This window comes from Lontra canadensis, unplaced genomic scaffold, assembly GCF_010015895.1.
Source record: "Lontra canadensis isolate GAN:19392208 unplaced genomic scaffold, GSC_riverotter_1.0 scaffold73, whole genome shotgun sequence".
NCBI lineage: Eukaryota > Metazoa > Chordata > Mammalia > Carnivora > Mustelidae > Lontra > Lontra canadensis.
This window is the reverse complement of record NW_022631067.1, coordinates 426,665-437,922: the sequence shown is the minus strand read 5'-3', so window position 1 is coordinate 437,922 and position 11,258 is coordinate 426,665. Positions and strand designations below refer to the sequence as shown.

General features: G+C 57.7%; 1 protein-coding gene across 1 annotated transcript in view; it reads left to right on the top strand.

Annotated features, from left to right (window-relative positions):
* The window catches only part of TMEM255B (transmembrane protein 255B), a 48,292-nt gene that overhangs the window by 17,214 nt on the left and 19,820 nt on the right, over nucleotides 1-11,258 (top strand). The gene's annotated exons all lie outside the window — the stretch shown is intronic.

The window sequence follows — 11,258 nt, the reverse complement described above, 5'->3', positions numbered from 1 at the left end:
AAGAATCTATACACAGAAAACTATAAAGTACTCATGAAAGAAATTGAGGAAGACACAAAGAAATGGAAAAATGTTCCATGCTCCTGGATTGGAAGAATAAATATTGTGAAAATGTCTATGCTACCTAAAGCAATCTACACATTTAATGCAATTCCTATCAAAGTACCATCCATTTTTTTCAAAGAAATGGAACAAATAATCCTAAAATTTATATGGAACCAGAAAAGACCGCGAATAGCCAAAGGAATATTGAAAAAGAAAGCCAAAGTTGGTGGCATCACAATTCCGGACTTCAAGCTCTATTACAAAGCTGTCATCATCAAGACAGCATGGTACGGGCACAAAAACAGACACATAGATCAATGGAACAGAATAGAGAGCCCAGAAATAGACCCTCAACTCTATGGTCAACTAATCTTCGACAAAGCAGGAAAGAATGTCCAATGGAAAAAAGACAGCCTCTTCAATAAATGGTGTTGGGAAAATTGGACAGCCATGTGCAGAAAAATGAAATTGGATCATTTCCTTACACCACACACGAAAATAGACTCAAAATGGATGAAGGACCTCAATGTGAGAAAGGAATCCATCAACATCCTTGAGGAGAACACAGGCAGCAACCTCTTTGACCTCAGCCGCAGCAACATCTTCCTAGGAACATTGCCAAAGGCAAGGGAAGCAAGGGCAAAAATGAACTATTGGGATTTTATCAAGATCAAAAGCTTTTGCACAGCAAAGGAAACAGTCAACAAAACCAAAAGACAACTGACAGAATGGGAGAAGATATTTGCAAACGACCTATCAGATAAAGGGCTAGTGTCCAGAATCTATAAAGAACTTATCAAACTCAACACCCAAAGAACAAATAATCCAATCAAGAAATGGGCAGAAGACATGAACAGACATTTCCGCAAAGAAGACATCCAGATGGCCAACAGACACATGAAAAAGTGCTCCATATCACTCGGCATCAGGGAAATACAAATCAAAACCACAATGAGATACCACCTCACACCAGTCAGAATGGCTAAAATTAACAAGTCCGGAAATGACAGATGCTGGCGAGGATGCGGAGAAAGGGGAACCCTCCTACACTGTTGGTGGGAATGCAAGCTGGTGCAACCACTCTGGAAAACAGCATGGAGGTTCCTCAAAATGTTGAAAATAGAACTACCCTATGACCCAGCAATCGCACTGCTGGGTATTTACCCTAAAGATACAAACATAGTGATCCAAAGGGGCACGTGCACCCGAATGTTTATAGCAGCAATGTCTACAATAGCCAAACTATGGAAAGAACCTAGATGTCCATCAACAGACGAATGGATAAAGAAGATGTGGTATATATACACAATGGGATACTATGCAGCCATCAAAAGAAATGAAATTTTGCCATTTGCGACAACGTGGATGGAACTAGAGGGTATCATGCTTAGCGAAATAAGTCAATGGGAGAAAGACAACTATCATATGATCTCCCTGATATGAGGGAGAGGAGATGCAACATGGGGGGTTAAGGGGGTAGGAGAAGAGTAAATGAAACAAGTTGGGATTGGGAGGGAGACAAACCATAAGTGACTCTTAATCTCACAAAACAAACTGAGGGTTGCTGGGCGGAGGGGTGGTGGTGGGGGCGGTTATGGACATTGGGTAGGGTATGTGCTATGGTGAGTGCTGTGAAGTGTGTAAACGTGGAGATTCACAGACCTGTACCCCTGGGGGAAAAAATATATATATATGTTTATAAAAAATAAAATTAAAAAAAAAAGAACCTTTAGGAGGAGGAACAGATTTCCTTCCATGCTGAACCCCATTAACATGTGACCGTGCCTAGGGAGGTCAGGGGCTCACAGCTGCACGAAGGGCGTAAGGCACAGGGCTTGGAAAGAGGGTCCTGGCCGCGGCCACGTGGGGAGAAGCTGCAGCCCTGGCCTCCGCTGTCTGGGGTTGCTGTCCCCGGGGCCATCCCTCCTCCGCTCCTGCCCAGCTCTACCTTCCTGCTGAGGTGGCTGACGTTGACAGCCCCTGACACGCTTCTCCACACCATTCCCCAATGGGCAGGACCGGCTGTGATGTGGGAGGGCAGGCGACACACCCGTGGTGAGCGGGCCAGCACCCTTGTGGGCGGTGCGGACCCAACCTGGCTCATGGGCGCCTATTTCCTCTCCCCTTTAGAAAAGTGTCATCGAGATATAATTCACACATTTAATGTGTTAAACTCTGTGAATGTTAGCGATTAGTGGGTATGCCACTGTCACCAGAGCCAACTGGAGGATGTTTCCACTCTGTCAGCCAGAAACCTGCACGGTCAGTCCTCGGGCCCTGTCCCCCATCTGCAGCCCCAGGTGCCGCGATCAACTTTAGGTCTGGACCGCAGTGTGCCCGGTTCCCGTCACTCAGGCTCAGCCGCTCTGTGGCCGTGTCAGGACAACGTTGCTTTATGGCTGAGTCACGTTCTGGCAAAAGGATGGGCCACTGTGTGTACCATCATCAGTGATGGGCACGGTGGCCATTGCCGCCTGGGGCGTTGGTGAACAGGGCTGCCGTGGACATTCAAAGACCCATGTTTTCATGGCTAAGAGTGGGACGGCCGAGTCCACGGCAATCCTTGACAGAACCGCCAGCTTGTTTCCCAGAGCAGCTGTGCCACCCCGTGTCCCCAGCTGCCGCGCACGAGGGCTCCGGGCTCTTCAAGCTGGCCGACATACGGGCTCAGCTGTCTGGTGGGCATGACGTGGGATCTCATAGATTCCTTGATCACTGGTGGCCTGGGGCCTCCCTTCATGGGCTCAGGGCCTTTTCTCTGTGCAGACAAACAGCTGTTCACATCCTCGGCTGATTTTTAAGTTGGTGACTTGTCAGAGTCCTTGACATGTTCCCACCCAAGCCCCTCGTCACCCTTGAAAGACGCGTGACCTGCAAACATTCGCTCCTGTCTGTGGGCTCTCTTCCCCTTCACGACGGTCGCCTTGGAGACACAGGATTTGCGGTTTCGGGGCAGCCCGGTTTGAGTGTCTCTCTTCCGTTGTTCGTGCTCTCGGTGCCATTTCTTTCTTTCTTCCTCTCTTTCTCTCTTGAAGTTTCATTTATTGAGAGAGTGAGCGAGCATGGGTGGGTGGGGCAGAGACAGAGGGACGGAGAGTCTCCAGCAGACTGGGGGCTGAGCACGGAGCCCAGTGCGGGGCTCCCCCTCCCAGCTGGGGAGATCGTGACCCGAGCCCAAACCAAGAGTCAGACACTTAGCTGACTCTGTCACCCAGGTGCCCCCGTTGATGCCATTTCTAAGGACCCCACGGCAGCTCTGAGATCATGAAGACCCACCCCATGCTTTCTGAGTTTCGTCACTTACGTGTAAGCCTTTGGTCCGTGTTGAGTGAATAAACATTCACTTTCAAACATCCACATTCAGACCCCACCGTCGTGGGGCCGCTCCCTCGGTGGGACGTCCGGCTTCTCCCCATTGAATGGGTCTCGACGAGCTTGGTGGTTGCCTCTCGGCCACACGTGTGTGCGTCTGCTTTTGGGCTCTCGCTCCCGTCCTTTCCGTCCACAGGTCGGTCTGTCTGTCCGTGCGCAGTGTCTCACTGTTGCTCTGTAATGGGTCTTGAAATCAGAGCACGAGTCTTCCTGCTCTGTCTCTTTTTCGGGATCGCTCTGGTCAATCTCTGTGCGATTTCGTGCGAGTTTTCCAACCAGCTTGCCCTTTGCTGCAGCGAGGTCAGCTGGGGTTCTGACGGGGACTGTGCCCGATCTACGGGTCAGTTTACAGGGTGTCGCCGGCGTGCCGATGCTACGTGTCCTGACCCGTGAATGTGGGACGTGTTCCTGTGTCTTCTCGATCCATTTCATTTCCCTCAACCATGCTCTGTTGTGTTAAGAGTCTGTTTTGTGCTTCTTTTGCTGAGTGTCTTCCTAAGTGTTTTGTCCTTTCGAGGTTATCATGAGCAGAATTTCCTCCCTGACGTCGCGCTCGGATGGCGCGTGTGTGAAAATGCGGTGGATTTTCCGTGTCGCTCTTGTAAACTGCAGCTTGTGGGACTCATTCTCTTGTTCTGACAAGTTCTCGGGGCTTCCTCAGGACTCTGCGTCCATCAGATCACGTCACCTGGAAGTAGAGGTAGTTTCACTTCCTCTTTCCCATCTGGATGCTGGAGGCCTGTTTCAGGGCTCCAGTCAGAGGACAGCAGTGAGGGGCCCTCTTGCCTGCAGGCGTCCCTGCGCACCAGACCCTAACCTTCAGAGGACTGTCCGTGACGCTGGGACTGTCTCGGTTGCCTTGTCAGAAGGCGCCCTCCGGGCTGACTTCGTAGGACGCGAGGACCCACGAACTCTGTGCTTCCTGCTGATGCTGACTGAACCCTGTGTCCACCACTAGGAGCCGTGTGACCTGGGGGCGCTGACTGGACCCTTTGGGGCCCCGGTTTCCTCATTCCCGGGGCTGCTGGAAGCACCCAACGCAGTGCTGGCCCAGAGCAGGTGTCCCACCACGGTGGCCGCGATCAGACCCGGCTCTCAGGCACCCAGGCCTTCAGGGCATTTGGGATCCCGAGCCAGTAAATGGCCGAGAGAACGCATTTCACGTGCGCCCAGATAGGTAACGATGCTTTCTTCTCTCCTGATTTCTTTTCACTTTCCTCCCATAGACATTTTAAGCGTCTGCAGAAGTAGGCAGAGGAAGTAAATGAACCTCATGGTCATCTTGGCCCCCATCCCTTTCTTCCCTTCCCATTCTGTGTGGAGCAAATACCAGACATGGTACTGTTTCATCTATAAATAGTTCACTCTGTCGGAAGGTTCGGGGTAGAACCTGGGAGCGTGGCCTTGCCGTCACCTCTGCCCGCCTCTAGGAGTCTCCTGCGACGTCTTAAGAATGCCCAGAATGAGCCAACTTTTCATACTTTTCTATTAATGGTGAGTTACTGCCTTCTCCTGCCCTGGACGGATGCACGAGTCATCAATTTCACTGCCCGCTCTGCCGTCCACACGGCCCCAGAGCCGGGAGGACACTCCAGGGACCGAGAGCGCATGCGAACCACCTAATCTGCCCCTGTGCGTGTGAGACCCACGCAGACACACACAGACACAGACACACGCAGACACACAGGCACAGACACACACAGACACACGTAGACACACAGGCACAGATGCACAGACACACACAGACACACACAGACACAGGCAGACACACAGACACACGCAGACACACAGGCAGACACACAGACACGCAGACACACAGATGCACACAGACACACAGACACACACAGACACGGCAACTCTCCTGGGACCTGGTGTAAAGTCCACAGAACCTACCGTGCTGCTGGGAGTCGACACGCAGAGAAATGTCTCCTGCCGTGAGTTAGGACCCCAGGTGGCGTTCGTTCGGTCCAGGGGAGCTAGTCTTGCTGTGTCGTGTGATGGGGCCCTGGCTCTGTCCCCCACCATCCTTCACCTCTTCTGCTTCGGGTCTGGACAACGCGAGACCCTCGCCAGCCTTACTGGGGGGCGTCCAGCCCCTTAGCTCCACACACAGAAGCCGAGGCAGCGGGGTCCCCAGGACCAGCCTGGGACGCCCTTTGTGGCACTGAGGAGCCCGAACATGGACATGGGAAGGTGCCCGGGGGCGGTGGAGAGTGGACCCTCCCTGCAGCGTCTGACTGGCCCTCGGCCCCACTCCCGGCGCGGAAACACACAGCTCCTTCACCCTTCTCCTCTCCGACTCCTTGGGCCGTGCCGGTCGGGGGGGGTGGGGGTTGAAGGACAAGGGTGACCACTTCTTCCGGGCAGAGACGCCACTACCTACACCCTCCAGAAGTCTGGTTCGTGTTGGGAGAAGGACAGGCATGCGGGGTGGATGGAGAAGCTGCAGGATCTGCCCCCACCCCCACCACGGGCCCCATGGGGGCTTGTGATGGAAAAGTAGGTCCAGCTCCGGTTTTGAAGCCCGGGAGCTGAGGCCTGGGACCGTAGGAGCCTGCTTCACAGCAGCCGTGATCACGTGAGGACTGTTCTGGGTGGGGGCTGCCCACTTGGAGCTCCGCCAGGGGCCACCTGCCAGGCCCCACCCCGTCACCCACCTCTGTCCCGCCTGCACGGCCTCCTTCCTTTCTGCGTAGCACTGGTGGCAGGGGTAGGGTGCGGAGAGCCATGCAGGGGCCGCGTGCGTCGTGTGCTGGGACAGCACGTGCCGCTCTAGAGGAAGCGTCCCGCGACCCTTAGTTTTCCTGCATCCTCCGTGACTCCCACTCGCTGGTCTTGTGAGCCAACATCCAGGGGCCGCTCATCCCGCCGACCAGACCAGGTGCTCCTGGGTGTCCGTTTCCACGGGTTCGTGCTCACAAAGGGGCTGGAATTTGTTTCCGCTGTCATGTATCCCATGACGCCTGCCTGGGAAATCTGAGCGGTTTTTGGACGGGTGCAAATATGTCCCCGTTTAGAAAGGGCCTGGGAACCTTCTGCTGGAGAGCCATAGCCGGTATGTTGTGGCCGCCTGGCCACAGAGAGCAAGGGACACCTGCAGCTTCAGCGAGTGTCAGGGGACGCTGGGCTCGCGGCCGCGTTGTAGGAACAGAAATGACTGATTTCACCTCAAAGCAGTCACACTGGCAGGAATGGCCACTGCTGCTCAGAGGGCACTGGTCTCCCTCGCGCGTCCTCTGTCCTGTGCGGGGACCTCCGCTTCTCTCCCTGCGCACAGCGGGCTGGGCACCGGGACGGGCTCTGGTCTCCGTGGCAGATAGGGCGCCCGGCGGGGGCTGCGCAGGGAGCGGCGGTGGAGGCCGGAGGCTCAGAAGGGCTGGTCCCGAGGCTGGGACTGGGGGTCGGAAGTGCCGAGTGGGCTGGAGCCGGAAGGTGAGCTCGCCGTGTGGACTGGTCCCCTGGGGCGGCGTGTGCCCGGGCTCTGCCCCCAGCGTGGGTCCCGTCTCACTTTGTGGGAGATCCGCGGTTTCCTCTCGCCCCGTGCGGGTGATTTCTGCTTCCAGGAATCAGATCGTCTCTGTGGCCACAGTTGTTGGCACAATAGTTCTCCGCCTCTTCTTATAATCCTTGTAATTTCTGTAAAGTTGATAACGATGTTCCCAAGTTCACTTCTGATTTTAGTCATCTGGTTTTTGGGTCCTGTCCTCTGAGTTCAGCTACGGACGTGGCAGCTCTGTTGATGTTTTCGAAGAGCCGACTTCCGGGAACACTGGTTGTCGTCGGTTTCCCTCCCCTGTGCTTCCCCCCCGCACTGACCTCTGCCCTTTCCGCGGCTGGCTGGGAGCCGGCGTCCGGGGCCTGACCAGAGCCGCCTGCTTCGTCCATGTGTTTGCAGCCGAGGGTCCCACTGACCTGCGGCTGCTCCCCGAGCACTCGATTTCAACCCGTTCACCTCAACCTGGGTATGGCCTCTCTGCCGACGTCTCCTTTGACCCACTGGTTGTTTAAGGTTGTGATGTTTGGTTTCCACACATCTGCGGATTTTCCATTTTTCCACCCATGGTTGACCAGCCCCGTCCTTGTGGTTGGAAACAGGAAGATGTGGACGGCGGGAGCGTGGATGGCCTGCAGCCTGGGGGGCCACAGGGGAGGCAGGGCGGTCCAGGTGGTGACGTGCACGAGGGCGAGGCTCAGGGCCCCAGGGTCCCCAGCAGGGGGACTCCAATCGCAGAGGGGGTAGATGGTACAAAGGCGACGAGGGACGCACGGGGACAAGGGACACCTTGTGAGGGATGGCCCTGGAATCCTGGCCCCTGCTTTGGGGTGTCAGGACTGCCCACGGGCTCCCTGGTGAGGGCCTGGAGACGTCCTCCTTGGCAGACCATGTCCCCGCCAGCCTAGTCCACGTAGTGCCCCAGGCGGTGGACTGAGCCCCTGCACCTGCGCTGGGGGCCATCTGCCCCTTCTGATTAACCCCCTTCTGTCGGCACAGATGTCTCTCTGAGCCCCGTGGCCTGACCACTCTGCCAGGCCTGTGTCCCTTACAGGTGTCACCTGCAGACCAGCCCCTTGCTCCGCACCAGTTCCCACCCTGGTCTTCACTTGCCGGGGTCATCGTCCCCGGGAGTTAGCCGACCCCTCCCACCTGCTCACTTCCACCCCCTGCAAACAGAGGGCTCTTAGGCCCCAAGGCCGGCCTTCACAGACCCTCCTGAGAGCGCCGCTGACCCAGCAAGACCTGACCCCATGGCATCCCTGGGTGTGTCTCGTGCCCCGGACGAGGCAGTTTGTGGGAGAGCTGACCAGAGGTGTCTGCTGGCGGACAGCCGAGGGCAGCCAGGCACGGCCAAGGGTGCCCTGCATGTTCTCAGTGGAACTGGGCAGAGATGTCGCGGGAGGTCACTGGGCCACCGCGGGGTCACAGCCGGTCCCATGGCAGGACGTGGAGTGTGGCCTCCTCCGGGGGCTGCTGAGACTGTGCAAGAGGAACTCGCTGGGGAGTTGGCGATGCCCGTGGTGAGATGTAGAGGCTGCCAGTGGTCAGGCGTGGGCCACTTCTGGAAGCTTCTCAGACAAGTGGCCAGTGCTTGGTGGGTGTACTGGCCGGCACCTGAGCCCAGTGTGGGAGCACGAGGTGGGGGCACCCTTCCGACGAGGGCCCAGCGGCCAGGCTGTCCCCAGACCCCACCGGACTCTAGGAGTGTTGTCACTGGGGACAGTCCAGCTCCTTGAGGACCCCAGAGTGGCCTGGGGGGATGGTTGGGGCTGAGGGATGCAGACGCAGAAGGGGGGAGGATGCCACGGAAAGAGAGTTGACGCTGTGGCTGTGTGGCCTGTGTAGTCCAGGGTGCCCCCCTTCCCGAGACCACAGCTGCTTGGGAGGCCCGGTGGAGGGCATGGGGCTGTGTCCCAAGCTCCTGAAATTTCAGGGAGGCTGGCCTACCCTGCGGATGACCATAAGGTCATAGCTGTCAGGACGTGATGGACACACGTGCTCACGGCCTGTGAGCTCGAAGGTGACTCTGTTCATGCTCAGGCCCCTGGCCGGGGACTAGCCCCAAAGGACGAGGTGGCCCCTTTCTGACAGGGTCTGTCCCTGGGAGCCGCAAGGCTGCCCCTCGAGCAGGAGCCAGGGATGGGGCCCGATGCTGAACGGGGCTGGGCCGCCTCGGGTTTCGGGCCAGTAGGAGCAGATCAGCCTGTCCTCCCTGAAGGCCTGAGCTGGGCAAGGCCAGGCCACATTGCTCGGGGACCAGCCGGGCAGGCAGAGCAGGACGCTCGAGGGCCCGGCCGTCAAAGTAGGTGCTTTTCATTCATTCGTTTATGTATTTTGGGAAACGAGGTGCCTGGCCTCCCTTCCAGGAAACTTGGAAACTGCCGGCTGTATCTTTTTTGATGTTTTAATGCACTTTTTCACAACAGCAATGCGAACACAGGGAAGTCTGGTGCTGGGTAACTTCTGCAGACGACGTGCCGGGGACTTTCCCATCCCGACCACTGTGCGCAGGAGTTTCCCGAGGAGGAAGCCGTGGGGCTTCCCCGTCCCACCAGGACGAAGGAGGCACTCTTGCCTCCGGCCACCTTGCAGGGTCAGCGGGGCGACGGCGCAGCCCCGCCCTGCGCCACGGTCCTCATGGGCCCCCTGCTGGGCGGGCAGCCCTCGTGCGGGCAGACGGCCTGTCGTCGTGACAAAGCTGTTTGCCGGAGAGCTGGTGTGGGCGCCGCCCCGGGCCACGGTATCACAGTTCTTTGTTGTTTGGAGGAACAGTGGGCAGTGCTTTCTGCACGTCCCGCTCCCCAGCTACCCCCGCCCCCCGCCACGGGGCCTTTAGTCATTTCGTCTTGGACTATCAGCAATGTTGGACTGTGGGGACGAGCTGGCGACCTCGGCTCCGTCACGTCTTCGACAGAGTCCAAGGACGCGCTCCGGAAGGGCCTGTTCGGGCAAGAGTGAGTCGGGGCCAGCACCTCTGTCTCCAGATGGGGAAACTGAGGACCGGACAGTCACCAGCTCACCGGCCCTTGCGAAGTCAGGGGACCACTTCCCCTGGGTGCTGGTGGGGCTGGGGTCCAGGGCGAGCCACAGAGCTGGTCCTCGTCCTGGCCCCTGAGTGGCCTTCCCGCCCCCGCTCTGTGCCCTGGAGTGTCAAGCAGGTGGCATTTCATACTGGCTGCCTGGGCTTTGTTGGACAAATAAATAATTCAGGCTGACGAGGGTGAAGAGGGCGCGGGCCCCGTGCAGCAGCGGCCGGTGGCCTGACTCCCTCCCGAAGCTGCCTGCGCCACAGTAGGGCAAACGCACGGACAACCTGGGGAAGCAGCCCCGAGCCCATGTCCGGGCTGAGAGCCAGAGAGCCGCTCGCCGACGCTGCGGCCTGGTCCCCCCAACGCTGCGGCCTGGTCCCGCCAACGCCGCGGCCTGGTCCCCACAACGCCATGGCCCGGTCCTCCCAACGCATGGCCCGGTCCCCCCAGTGCCGCGGCCTGGTCCCCCCAGTGCCGCGGCCTGGTCCCGCCGATGCCGCGGCCTGGTCCCAGCTCTGCTGTTCCCGCTCGCTTGAGGCGGAGCCCCGGAGCCAGTCCACACACACACCCGCTGGCTGGTGCAGGAGCCGTGCTCGCTGAGGGGTGACGGGCCAGGGCTTGGCTGAGGTGCTGGTGGCGTGAGTACTGGGGAGCTGCAGGCATGACGGGGGTTTTTCATACCGTCTGTGCTCCTTGTTTCGGTCCATTTAAAATTATTCCACAAAACATTCTAAAAGTTTAAAGAGATGTCCAACAAATGCAAGAAAAGGTTCTCAGCCGCGTGGAAATGCAAGTGGAAATACCAGCGACCTGTTTGCCCTCAGCGGCAGCATCTGAACGGGTACTAAGAGGAAGCATCTTTTGGTTTGGGGACACCGGTGCTAGACAGTTGGAGTAAAAACTGGCAGAGCCTCTTTTATGGACAAGTGCCCCTTCTCCGACGCCGAGGTGCAGAGACCCGGTGTGTCCTCCCTGAACGGGTGGGGTCTTGTGGGCTCCGGGTCCGTCCTGCGGAGAGTCCCTCACGGAAAACCAGCTTTGGACACAGAACGTACTCAGGGTCTTTGTCACAGAGTTTGTAATCGCGCAAAATTGCAGACCATTTAATAATCTGCGTATTCATGGGGTGCGTGCGGAGGACCCAGGGGCCAGAAGGTCCCCGTCTACAACGTGGAAGAACTGGAAAGAATGCAGCCCCCTGGGTCAGCTGAGTCGGGGCAGAGGTGTGTGGGGGAGAGAGGCCCCGAGCCCCTTGTGTTGGCTGAGTTGGGGCAGGGGTGTATGTGTGTGGGAGAGAGGCCCCGAGTCGCGTGGGT